Here is an 11,815-nt window from a genome sequence, read left to right on the forward strand (position 1 = left end):
ATATAAACCATTCTAACTTTGGATTCAATAGGTCTCACTCTCTTTATAGAAGTTAGGGTAGGTTTACTGTATCTAATTTCAACTTGATTATTTCTCCTAGTATATTTCTTTCCTTAGAATTAATGTTATGACATTGAAAGACCTTTGAAAATAAGTGTGTAATGGATTACCAGGTAAACGAGAACACTCACGAGGGTTTATCCTCATCGTCCGCGAGTGTCTACAACGCGAGACAGAGGCCCACCTTCGCCAAGACTGTTTCATCGTCAGTCTCTGGAATTAAATCTTGTTGACGTCATATACCTCGTGAAATGAAGACGCTTAGACTCCCTGATCCTGAACTCAAGAAGATTCACAGGATCTTCGCGTATTCCAAACTCACTCATGCCTCCCCAACAGGATCTTCCCCCCAACCAAACAACACAAACCAGAGACCACTAGAAAAAGGTACATGAAAAAGGGGAATTGAATATCATCCTTATTCCTTCTGATACCATATATCAAGAGACACCAAATACACTGGTCCTCCTAGCTCTTTCCAGTCATCATTTGGACCTCATCCAGAAATTCGGGAAGAAGGTACTGCAGCACACTACCGTCATCTCCTGGCATGAGAGATCCCCCGTCTCCAAGTTACAGTTTGCCACCACAACTGCAATGAACTCAAGCTCGTACAGACTACGGCAAGAAAAGCCCCATTGCAACCACCGTGAACATTTGAAATAACTTGTATTGCTCATGTAAAGATTGTCTCTCTGACACACCACACTTCTCACAACTCCACTGTCTTCACTGTGAATATTATCTCTCTATATTACTACTTCTGCTACTACTACTACTACTGCTGCTACTACTATTACCACTGCAATTACTAATTCTTTTACTATAATTACTGCTACTGTTAGTATCATCATTCTTTTATCATTCACACATTATCATTATTTATCATTATCATTACATGTGTAGAGACAGATAACAGAGGCAACTAGTAATAGCTGTTGATTATCCTTATCATATCACCGGCAGGACTGTGCAGGAGGTACCATGAGAACCCGTGGCGCTACGAGTACAGGGACTACTTCTACGACCAGGAGTCTAACGTCGACCCTCCCACCTTCCTAGCGCGACCCCAGACCTTCACAGTGGAGGTGGGCCAGTCCGTCATCATCCCGTGCGACGTCGACAACCCAGGTCGGTTTTTACCTCTCTCTCTCTCTCTCTCTCTCTCTCTCTCTCTCTCTCTCTCTCTCTCTCTCTCTCTCTCTCTCTCTCTCTCTCTCTCTCTCTCTCTCTTCAGCCATGTCCTTCCATTCCTGAAGTCACCAGTGCTAAAAACAGGGCTCTGATATTTCCTCGAAGAGAATATATAATAATCTGATATTCCAACTGTAGTTTCTCATTAGTTACGAAGGTAATGGTCAGCTGAGGTAACGCAACACTGAATCCATCTACCAAATCAATTTATAAGCTAAAGTAATGAAGTTGAAGGTTAGCAAATATATCTAAACCTAATATGATCGAATTCACTTTAAGCAAACTTAACCTAAGCCTGCCCAACGCAAGGTAGTCAAAATTAGGAATGCTATAGCCAAATGAAACTATGTTTCATAAGTTATTTTGTTTTTCATCTTGTGCCAAAGAATCTTTATCTTTGCTTAACTATAAAACTTTTTGCCAAACTTTAGCAGTTTCGGATGAGACCTTCCAGGTAGTAGGACTCTTAAAATCTTATAGATTCCTAACCTCCGAACAAAAGAACTTAAGAAATCATAGAACTTTTTGATCTTGTTCCTTCATTTCTTGTAGATTCTACAGGTATTTCGTGATTTTTCATTTATGTCAATCACTTACTTCTCACTACAGACTTAAGAAGGCAAAATTCTACATGGTATACTTTATGTTTTTATGTAGAACTAAAGTAAGCATTGTATCATATGTTCGATAAGATCGCTGACAGAGGGTTTCTGGGCTCTGTAACTTGGCCAGATGGATCGGTGCCATGATTTGAAGCAATCGAAACTGTGCTTCGAAGCTCGCCTCGAACAGCTCATTATCTGGGGAGCGTTGTGTAGATGTGCAAGGGATAACCTCCCGACTCTAGTCCTTTGGTCCATTGTACCACAATGTTCCATAGCAATGTAGCACATAATACCTTACAGTGATGACAAGAATTCTGTGCAGTTCACATGCCTCGTTAGGGGATTTGGTCGTGATTTCACTGTATCACGTCCCGAGACACAAGTTCTAAGCCATACGATTCAAGTGTTGAATTTCATGTATCAACTGTTCTCACTGTATTAGGATAACAGATACTAAGATCTTTATATAACCTTCAGAAAAAAAAGATGTTCGTGCACAGTGAATTTTGGCTAACTCAGCCAGTGAGACAGAATGCAATGATTCATTCACTCGAGGATTCCTATGTTTGCAAGATGGTTGATATTTTGACTTCTATATCCTTAGGAGGGATGTTAAAGTTGATCATCAAGAAAGTGCCGGCCAACGGTGGCAGCGAGAAGCTAGGTGTCGGTCGGGAGTGACAAGGTGATGCCAGACCCCAGGATGACGGTGGATGGGAAGCGCCTCACCATCTCTCACATTCGCCCTCGAGACGCAGGCACTTTCATCTGCCAGTTCGACCTGGAGCCACCGGTGCAGCTGAGGCACACCTTGCATGTCCAGTATGCGCCCGTCCGTCAGGGCTATGGTGCCCCTTCAGCAGCATGTGGCCAAGGGCAAGAGCGTGACGCTCGAGTGTAAAGCGCATGGTAACCCCGAGCCGATCATTCGCTGGTCTCGTCAGGAAGGTCCTCTGTCCTCGGGAAAACACAGCCATCAGGTTAGTGACGAAGTCTGACGATACATGAAAGGTACAGTGGATAGGATATAGTTATTCACGAATCACACGAAGGAAATTAAGACTAGAACAATTACTGCTGTGGCGAAAGAGAAGTTGAGTAGGTAGGTTAGTAAAAAAGATAGATAAATGGCTATGAGAGAGAGAGAAACAGAGAACGCTGGTAAAGAGAAAAGGAGTATATTATCAAATTGTCTTCCCATCATCTTGTCTTACCAACTGAATATAAGTGTTATGATTACGTGAGGCTGAGGCATGACACATACTGGCAGGGCCACAGGCTGACGCTGGAGAGGGTGGACCGTCACATGGAGGGCACGTACTTGTGTACTGCTGACAACGGCATCGGTGAGCCAGCCTCGGCCGCCATGTCCCTCACCGTCGAGTACCCGCCAGAGATCATCACACAACAGGTGAGTCCCCCACCACCCCTGGCAACAGGTGAGTCCCCCGCCTGGCAACAGGTGAGTCCCCACCCCTGGCAACAGGTGAGTCCCCCTCCTGGCAACAGGTGAGTCCCCCGCCTGGCAACAGGTGAGTCCCCCCTGGCAACAGGTGAGTCCCCCTGGCAACAGGTGGGTCCCCTCTGGCAAGAGGTGAGTCTCCACCCCTGGCAGCAGGTGAGTCTCCCCGGCAACAGGTGAGTCCCCGCCCCTGGCAACAGGTGAGTCACCACCCCTGGCAACAGGTGAGTCCCCTGGCAACAGGTGAGTCCCCCGCCTGGCAACAGGTGAGTCCCCCCTGGCAACAGGTGAGTCCCCCTGGCAACAGGTGAGTCCCCTCTGGCAAGAAGTGAGTCCTCCTGGTAACAGGTGAGTCCCCTCTGGCAACAGGTGAGTCCCCCCTGGCAACAGGTGAGTCACCACCCATGGCAACAGGTGAGTCCCCCCTGGCAAAAGGTGAGTCACCACCTCTGGCAACAGGTGAGTCCCCACCCCTGGCGACAGGCGAGTCCCCCCCTGGCAACAGGTAAGTCCCCCCTGGCAACAGGTGAGTCCCCCCTCTGGCAACAAGGGAGTCCCTCTCTGGAAACAGGTGAGTCCCCTCTGGCAACAGATGAGTCCCCTCTGGCAACAGGTGAGTCCACCTCCTGGCAAGAAGTGAGTCCCCCATGGCAACAGGTGAGACCCACCCCCCCCCCTGGCAACGAGCGAGTCCCCTCACTCTCTATCACGTCATAATGATAGTCGCAAGACGAAACATGAGATAAAATTTTCGAACTGTGTAAAGACGAACTCCTTCTGGAATGATAGTAATGGCAATTACCTTTACGTAAACAATGGAACCATCACTGCTATTGTCCTATCATCTGAAACACGGTTCCTCATCCATGCTACAGGTGACACATTCCAAAGCATTCTGCCGCTGTTTTCACCTCCATTTATTCATACCATGTCACTAACCATCCCATTTCAACCTTTCACTTTTCCATTGTTTTCCCTCTTATTTCCAGTATCACTTCTTTCCTTCCTGCCCCAAAGTCTGTGCTCGTCCAAACGCTTACTCCATGCTCTTATACTTATCACCTTTCCGTTCTAATACCCACACATCACATCATGAGTGCTTTCAGATATTCTGCCTCTTGTATGGTGTATTCTCTCTTGTATTGTCATGAATCCTTGTTTAGCACACTTTCACGTCTCCCTCACACACACACACACACACACACACACACCATCTTCCAAAGCTGATTATCTGATGATTGAAAATACCAAACACTTCAAATTCTTCATTATACTGTGTTACTACTGCAGCCTATCGTATGGACTGGCGAGGGTGACCGAGTGGAGCTGGTGTGTGTGGTGCATGGCCGACCGCCGCCTGATGTGGTGTGGACCCACAAAGGGCGGCCGCTACCTGACTTTCTCATGGACACCCAGCTACACCTCCCTCAGCAGCAGCAGCAACCCTCCTTCCGCACCCACGCCCACCTGAGCCAGACCCACGTAGCCCACCGCCACACGCTCACCATCCATCGCGTCACAGAGAGAGACTTTGGGAAGTACGTGTGCATCGCTGAGAACGCCCATGGCCAGAAGAAGGCAGTGATACAGATGACAGGTGAGGAGGCACTGTGATATCAGTGTTCTCTCAACGATAAATTCGTTGTAATTCATCCTTAGTATACTACGTTTTAAACTCAAATTGTGAGTCAGAGTAAGGTACAAGCTGAGATATTATCATAAACTCAAAAAATAGCACTTCATGTGTCAAATCTTATATTTAGTATTTAGATATTTATCCTTACACCGTCAAGAAACATCGTTGGCATAGTTTAAGATAACATCCACTGCCGAATTCTTACACACTGTTTCTCACGACCTCCCTCGTCCATCAGGCCTCCCGAAGCGACCTCAGCTGCTGAGCAATCCCGTCGGCATGGAGAACACCAGATACACCCTCACCTGGGAGACGGAGAGCTACCTCCCCATCACCGAGTTCTTCATCAAGTACCGCAAGTCACACCTGGGGGCGTGGCACGTGAGTACCTCCCGTACCAGTCCTCACACCTGGGGGCGTGGCACGTGAGTACCTCCCATACCAGTTCTCACACGTGGGGGCGTGGTACGTGAGTACCTCCCATACCAGTCCTCACACCTGGGGGCGTGGCACGTGAGTACCTCCCATACCAGTCCTCACACCTGGGGGCGTGGTACGTGAGTACCTCCCATACCAGTCCTCACACGTGGGGGCGTGGCACGTGAGTACCTCCCATACCAGTCCTCACACGTGGGGGCGTGGCACGTGAGTACCTCCCATACCAGTCCTCACACCTGGGGGCGTGGCACGTGAGTACCTCCCATACCAGTCCTCACACGTGGGGGCGTGGCACGTGAGTACCTCCCACACCAGTCCTCACACGTGGGGGCGTGGCACGTGAGTACCTCCCACACCAGTCCTCACACCTGGGGGCGTGGCACGTGAGTACCTCCCATACCAGTTCTCACACCTGGGGGCGTGGCACGTGAGTACTATCCACACCAGTCCTCACACCTGGGGGCGTGGCACGTGAGTACCTCCCATACCAGTCCTTACACCTGGGGGCGTGGCACGTGAGTACCTCCCATACCAGTCCTCACACCTGGGGGCGTGGCACGTGAGTACCTCCCATACCAGTCCTCACACCTGGGGGCGTGGCACGTGAGTACCTCCCATACCAGTCCTCACACGTGGGGGCGTGGCACGTGAGTACCTCCCATACCAGTCCTCACACGTGGGGGCGTGGCATGTGAGTACCTCCCACACGAGTCCTCACACGTGGGGGCGTGGCACGTGAGTACCTCCCATACCAGTCCTCACACCTGGGGGCGTGGCACGTGAGTACCTCCCACACCAGTCCTCACACGTGGGGGCGTGGCACGTGAGTACTATCCACACCAGCTGTCACACTTGGGGGCGTGACAACAGACATGAGTCTTCTCATCGTGAGGGTCACTTTAGACTGCTGGAATATCACATCATCTGACCGACGACCTGTCTGATATTTACTTATTCTAGACTCAAGTCTAACCCTATGATTATATATAACTTGAATAACCCAAGTACAATAATTTAGTGAAAGGCAAATTTCCTCAGCCCTAAAAACCAAGTGATTATAGCTATCCTTGTGTAGTTTAATGACGGAACGAGTCATTTCTGGTGCAGTCTTTTCAGTAAATAACACCAGACTTGCAAGACCTTTACACAGGAAGAATGATCAAAGTGTGCAAGAAGTATAGCATGTAGATTCATACATTTCCATATGCAGACAATATGATATTCATACATGTACAGTGTTTCTTCTGCTACGTACACCCTCCCTGTTCTTGCCCTCACCATTGACAGTCGCTCCTCCTCCTCCTCCTCCTACCTAACCCACACAAGTGCCTCTCCTGTGGTGGTAACCTGGACACTACAACCAACCTCTCTTCCCGCAGAGGAACCGTACCATGCTGATGGCGGGTACGTGGCAGAACGTGTCCCGAGTGGTGATGAACTCAGGGTCGGCGGCGCCCGAGGGAAGGCGTCACTTCATGGTCTACACACTAGAGGGGCTGCAGGCGGCCACCTTCTACGTCGCCATCGTCAGCGTCAGAAACAAATACGGCTGGTCGGCAGAGTCCGACAGATTCTCCTTCTCCACCAGGAGAGGTGAGTGAGGCTCCAGTGATCGGTAGAGTCTTGACTACTTCATCTCCACACAGTGACTCAATTTACTGACGACTGGTAGATTCAACTGACGTAACCACGAAACGATTATTACGATGACGGTGACCAAAACAGGCTAACACCCTTTCCTTTACTCACCGAAGAATATATAGAAGGGTTCGACAGCACTATGATCAGGAAGGTTCATGACAAGCAATCTCAATAAAGATGCATAAAGCAGCAAATAATAAAGCTACAGGTATTCACAGTCCCACAGACGCTCCACTGAGGAGGTAATCTGAGAAGTTATAGTTACGTAACTTTTCCCTCGACGAGTAGTCATAGTGACGTACCTTTTCCCTCGACGAGTAGTCATAGTGACGTACCTTTTCCCTCGACGAGTAGTCATAGTGACGTACCTTTTCCCTCGACGAGTAGTCATAGTGACGTACCTTTTCCCTCGACGAGTAGTCATAGTGACGTACCTTTTCCCTCGACGAGTAGTCATAGTTACGTACCTTTTCCCTCTCTTTGGATCGAGGTTAGACGTCGGCTTCAAGGATATGAACATTACTACGAATTTCTCGGTCGTTCTTTTTGTTTCTCGTGTGGAGGCTGATGTATACGCGCAAACATCATAAAGAATGGTCGATAGTAACATGTGTTCTTGGTCTATAAAAGAAAATACATAAAAGATCCAGCAAAACTAGTATTGGACTTTGAGAAACACGGAAGTTATAAGGTTAAATGAATAGGAAGATCGGGAAAATATGTGACAAATAAGGATCCTACTCGTTCGACCCTTGCCTAACCTTTTATTATCTGGACATAAATTTGTTGTTGCGTCATAATTTTCGTGGCTTTGAGTGACAAGGGAGGTGTATAGGGTTATATGACTAGGAAGATTGGAATATTTAAGACAAAGAAACTCGTTCAATCCTCGCCTAACCTTCCATCAGTTGGACATTAGTTGTGGCGCCATAATTTTCGTGCCTCTCTTTCCAGATCCGAGTCTTCGATGTAGATATTTCTTTTCTTTTCTTTCAAACTATTCGCCATTTCCCGCGTTAGCGAGGTAGCGTTAAGAACAGAGGACTGGGCCTTTGAGGGAATATCCTCACCTGGCCCCCTTCTCTGTTCCTTCTTTTGGAAAAAAAAAAAATGATGAGAGGGGAGGATTTCCAGCCCCCGCTCCCTCCGCTTTTAGTCGCCTTCTACGACACGCAAGGAATACGTGGGAAGTATTCTTTCTCCCTTATCCCCAGGGATAAATGTAGATTTATATATATATACATATATATATATATATATATATATATATATATATATATATATATATATATATATATATATATATATATATATATATATATACATACATTTTTTTTTTTTTTCATACTATCCGCCATTTCCCGCGACAGCGAGGTAGCGTTAAGAACAGAGGACTGGGCCTTTGAGGAAATATCCTCACCTGGCCCTCTTCTCTGTTCCTTCTTTTGGAAAATTAAAAAAAAAAAAAAAAAATATATATATATATATATATATATATATATATATATATATATATATATATATATATATATATATATATATATATATATATATACATAGAATACTTAAACCTGACGCCCCTTGGAAAAGATGATTAGTATATTCAATCGTCCTTGTCATATAAGGGTAACTCACCGTACATGATACTACGACAAAAAAAAGAAAAAAAAAATTCATTAGCCAAAGAACTCGCCTCTGAACTCGACCTTTTTACGACAAGCACTTCGGTTGTTTGAGAGACTTCCGATCTACGATGCAATGAAATATTAAATCTTGCCTTGTTAGACTGAAAAAATCTCGGAGATGAACTCGTTGTCCTGTCCGCTGACATTCTGTGACTGGCTGCTGCTGCCTGTGAAAATATCGCTTGCTGATTTCTTACTCTGGTCCTTCGGGGACAATTGAAGAATGTGAGGGGGAAGAATTAGATTCAGTTTGTTACTTTGTAGGAATCACATGAAGGATGGTAATGGAGTTGTAGGGTTAACTGAGTCGTACAGTTAGATATTACAAACCAGATATGATAATCAACCAAGGCTTTTCAGTAGCTAACCACGTAAGTGATTCATCTGATTACATATATACTCACAGATGACAGAGTGATTACTTCTAATCAGCTATGCTGTCACAAGGACGTACATTCTACCACAGTGACACTAATAATCTAGCGGTAATCTAACTGCACAAACGAGTCTTCCTGTGAATACATCATTAAAAACGTACAATGATATTTGGAACAGTCGATAACACCTGTCATGTATGGCTGTGTGTGTGTGTGTGTGTGTGTGTGTGTGTGTGTGTGTGTGTGTGTGTCAGGTTGGCCACGGATCATTATCAACTTCCGTATGTCTGGCCGGCCGGGATAAGCAACTTCACCTGTCCCTTCTTTGATGCGTAAGTAAGTTTTACCGCGCATTGCATGGTCAAGCTATACAGGTGACTCCAGCAGGCATCGCTGTCATGGTAAAGTAGAACAATGTCTTTGATAGGTAAGCAGAGTAGATAGCAAGTGTCTCTCGAGAAACTATGTTGTTGGATAGTTTGTAAACAAGGAACAGTCATCAACTCTTTATCTTATCCTCGTTGTTTATACAGTTATCTAAATTGACAGATTTCTGTTTTCATATACGGCATGATGTCTCAGGAGTTGATTGGTTATCTCATGTCCCAATGTTTCTCTGATTCCAGCCATGGCAGTTCTTCCGTCCACCAGCGGAGCGAGATGTCAGACCACAGCCTCAGCCTTCACTCTCCTCCTTCTGCTGTCGCTCTCCTCGCTCCCTTATAGTAAAGAAAGGCCTCGCCCCCTCTGGGGCTTCTTCAGTCACGGCCAAACCCAAACAAAGCTCCTGCCAGCTTAAAACAATCCTAGGACTGCTCCAGACAAAGACAAGACTCGACCCGTTGTAAGTGAACCTCGGTCTGCTTCGGAAAAGCTTCGACTCACATCAGACCAACCTCGTCCTACCTGAGACAACCTTCATCTGCTATGCCATGTTCAACTCAAGCGTTTGGTCAGGTGACCAGCGTACAGCCGACTGTTCTAGAACACTCAGAAAGTAAGACTTCATCCATCACTGTCATATATATACGGCAGTTTATATAGAAGAATAAGATGTAAGACAGCTACTGACTATGAAGGATGCGTAGCTGATGCTGTTGGATGTATCTTCATACTCATATGATACACTGGTGCCTGACAGAGTCACAGACCTGGTCTTTGGACTCGCTGTCTTCTGTCAAAGGCTCCTATTACAGATAGATGTCTTCGTGCTTGACAGGAAATGGGGAATGATGATAAGACAGAGTGAGTACATCTAGGACTAGAAAAAGAAAAAAAATAAAAAAATAAACGAGGTTAGGTGCTTGGTATGTATAAGAAAAAGACAAGTGTATCCCAATACCTTAGTTTTCATGAGGCGGACGGAAACACCAGCAATCCTGGCACAGATGTGAGACAACGTGTCATGTGGCAAAAGTGTTTACAGCAGTGACCTTTGGCGTCTTGAGTCATTCACGACGGAAGCTGCTGGTCACGCGATCGACCCCCCCCCCCAAAAAAAAAGTAAAAATCGATCGTGGAAGAACTAGCCAGTCCAATGCATATTTTACTGCAACTCTTGTGTCACACTTTCCGCTTCATGACACACTGGCGAGAAGAACCCGTCGTCTAGAACGGACAGAGTCTGATATTACTGAAGGTATTTTCTGATGTGAAATTGCAAGTATTTAGCTTAACCGAAACATTTAGAGTCTAGATCTTTAACGATGACTCTTTTTAATCACTGTATGCTGTACTGAACCCCATGTCTCTGGTGTAGAATGTGCAAGGTTTTTCACTAATAGGTCAATTGATGTTACTAGTTGCAGATGCATTGAACTACAAATGACCCATACATACTGAAACAGTCGTCAGCTGCAGTTGCATCTGAATATATATACAGCGTTTCAATACGACCGTCGTGTTTCACCAACCATGACCAGAGTTAGGCGAAAGAAAAAAAAAAAAAATGGCGTAGTCTCTTTAAGAGAAAGTCTTTCCACTGAGGTCTTGGTGACTGACGCTCCTTTGTTTCTTGTAATATGCAGGAGTCATCCTTGCGTCAGGTCAGAGGAGAAAAGGTCAGCTCTTCAACGCTGTGATTCCAGGATACAGAAATGTAGGAATGTTGGAGGAGCCGATGATCTTCCTTCACGAGGGTAACTCAAGATGTATCAGTAAGTGTTGTGACATTTTGATACAAACTGTCTTTCAGTGCACAAGTCTTAGGTTTACTATATATATATATATATATATATATATATATATATATATATATATATATATATATATATATATATATATATATGTTATCCCTGGGGATAGGGGAGAAAGGATACTTCCCACGTATTCCCTGCGCGTCGTAGAAGGCGACTAAGAGGGGAGGGAGCGGGTGGCTGGAAATCCTCCTCTCTTTTTTTTTTTCTTTTTTTTTTCCCAAAAGAAGGAACAGAGAAGGCGGCCAGGTGAGGATATTCCCTCTAAGGCCCAGTCCTCTGTTCTTAACGCTACCTCGCTAATGCGGGAAATGGCGAATAGTATGAAAGAAAAGATATATATTGCATATGAACGCGCACTTTTCATAGAACCCACAATGCCCTCCAACAGCAAGGATTCGAACCCGGACCTTTTGCGTGGTACATGTGTGTGTGTGTGTGTGTGTGTGTGTGTGTGTGTTTTACCGGACTCCACATGCCTATCGTCACCCCACTGGTGAATAACCACCTTCGCCAGCGCTG

The 11,815-nt window shown here is 45.9% G+C and overlaps 1 pseudogene; it reads left to right on the top strand.

The window, feature by feature from the left end:
- LOC139757832 (protein amalgam-like) overlaps positions 1 to 10,588 on the top strand; it is a 20,209-nt pseudogene extending 9,621 nt beyond the window's left edge.
- Positions 10,589 to 11,815: the final 1,227 nt, after the last annotated feature.

This window comes from Panulirus ornatus, chromosome 28 (genome assembly GCF_036320965.1).
Source record: "Panulirus ornatus isolate Po-2019 chromosome 28, ASM3632096v1, whole genome shotgun sequence".
Taxonomy (NCBI): domain Eukaryota; kingdom Metazoa; phylum Arthropoda; class Malacostraca; order Decapoda; family Palinuridae; genus Panulirus; species Panulirus ornatus.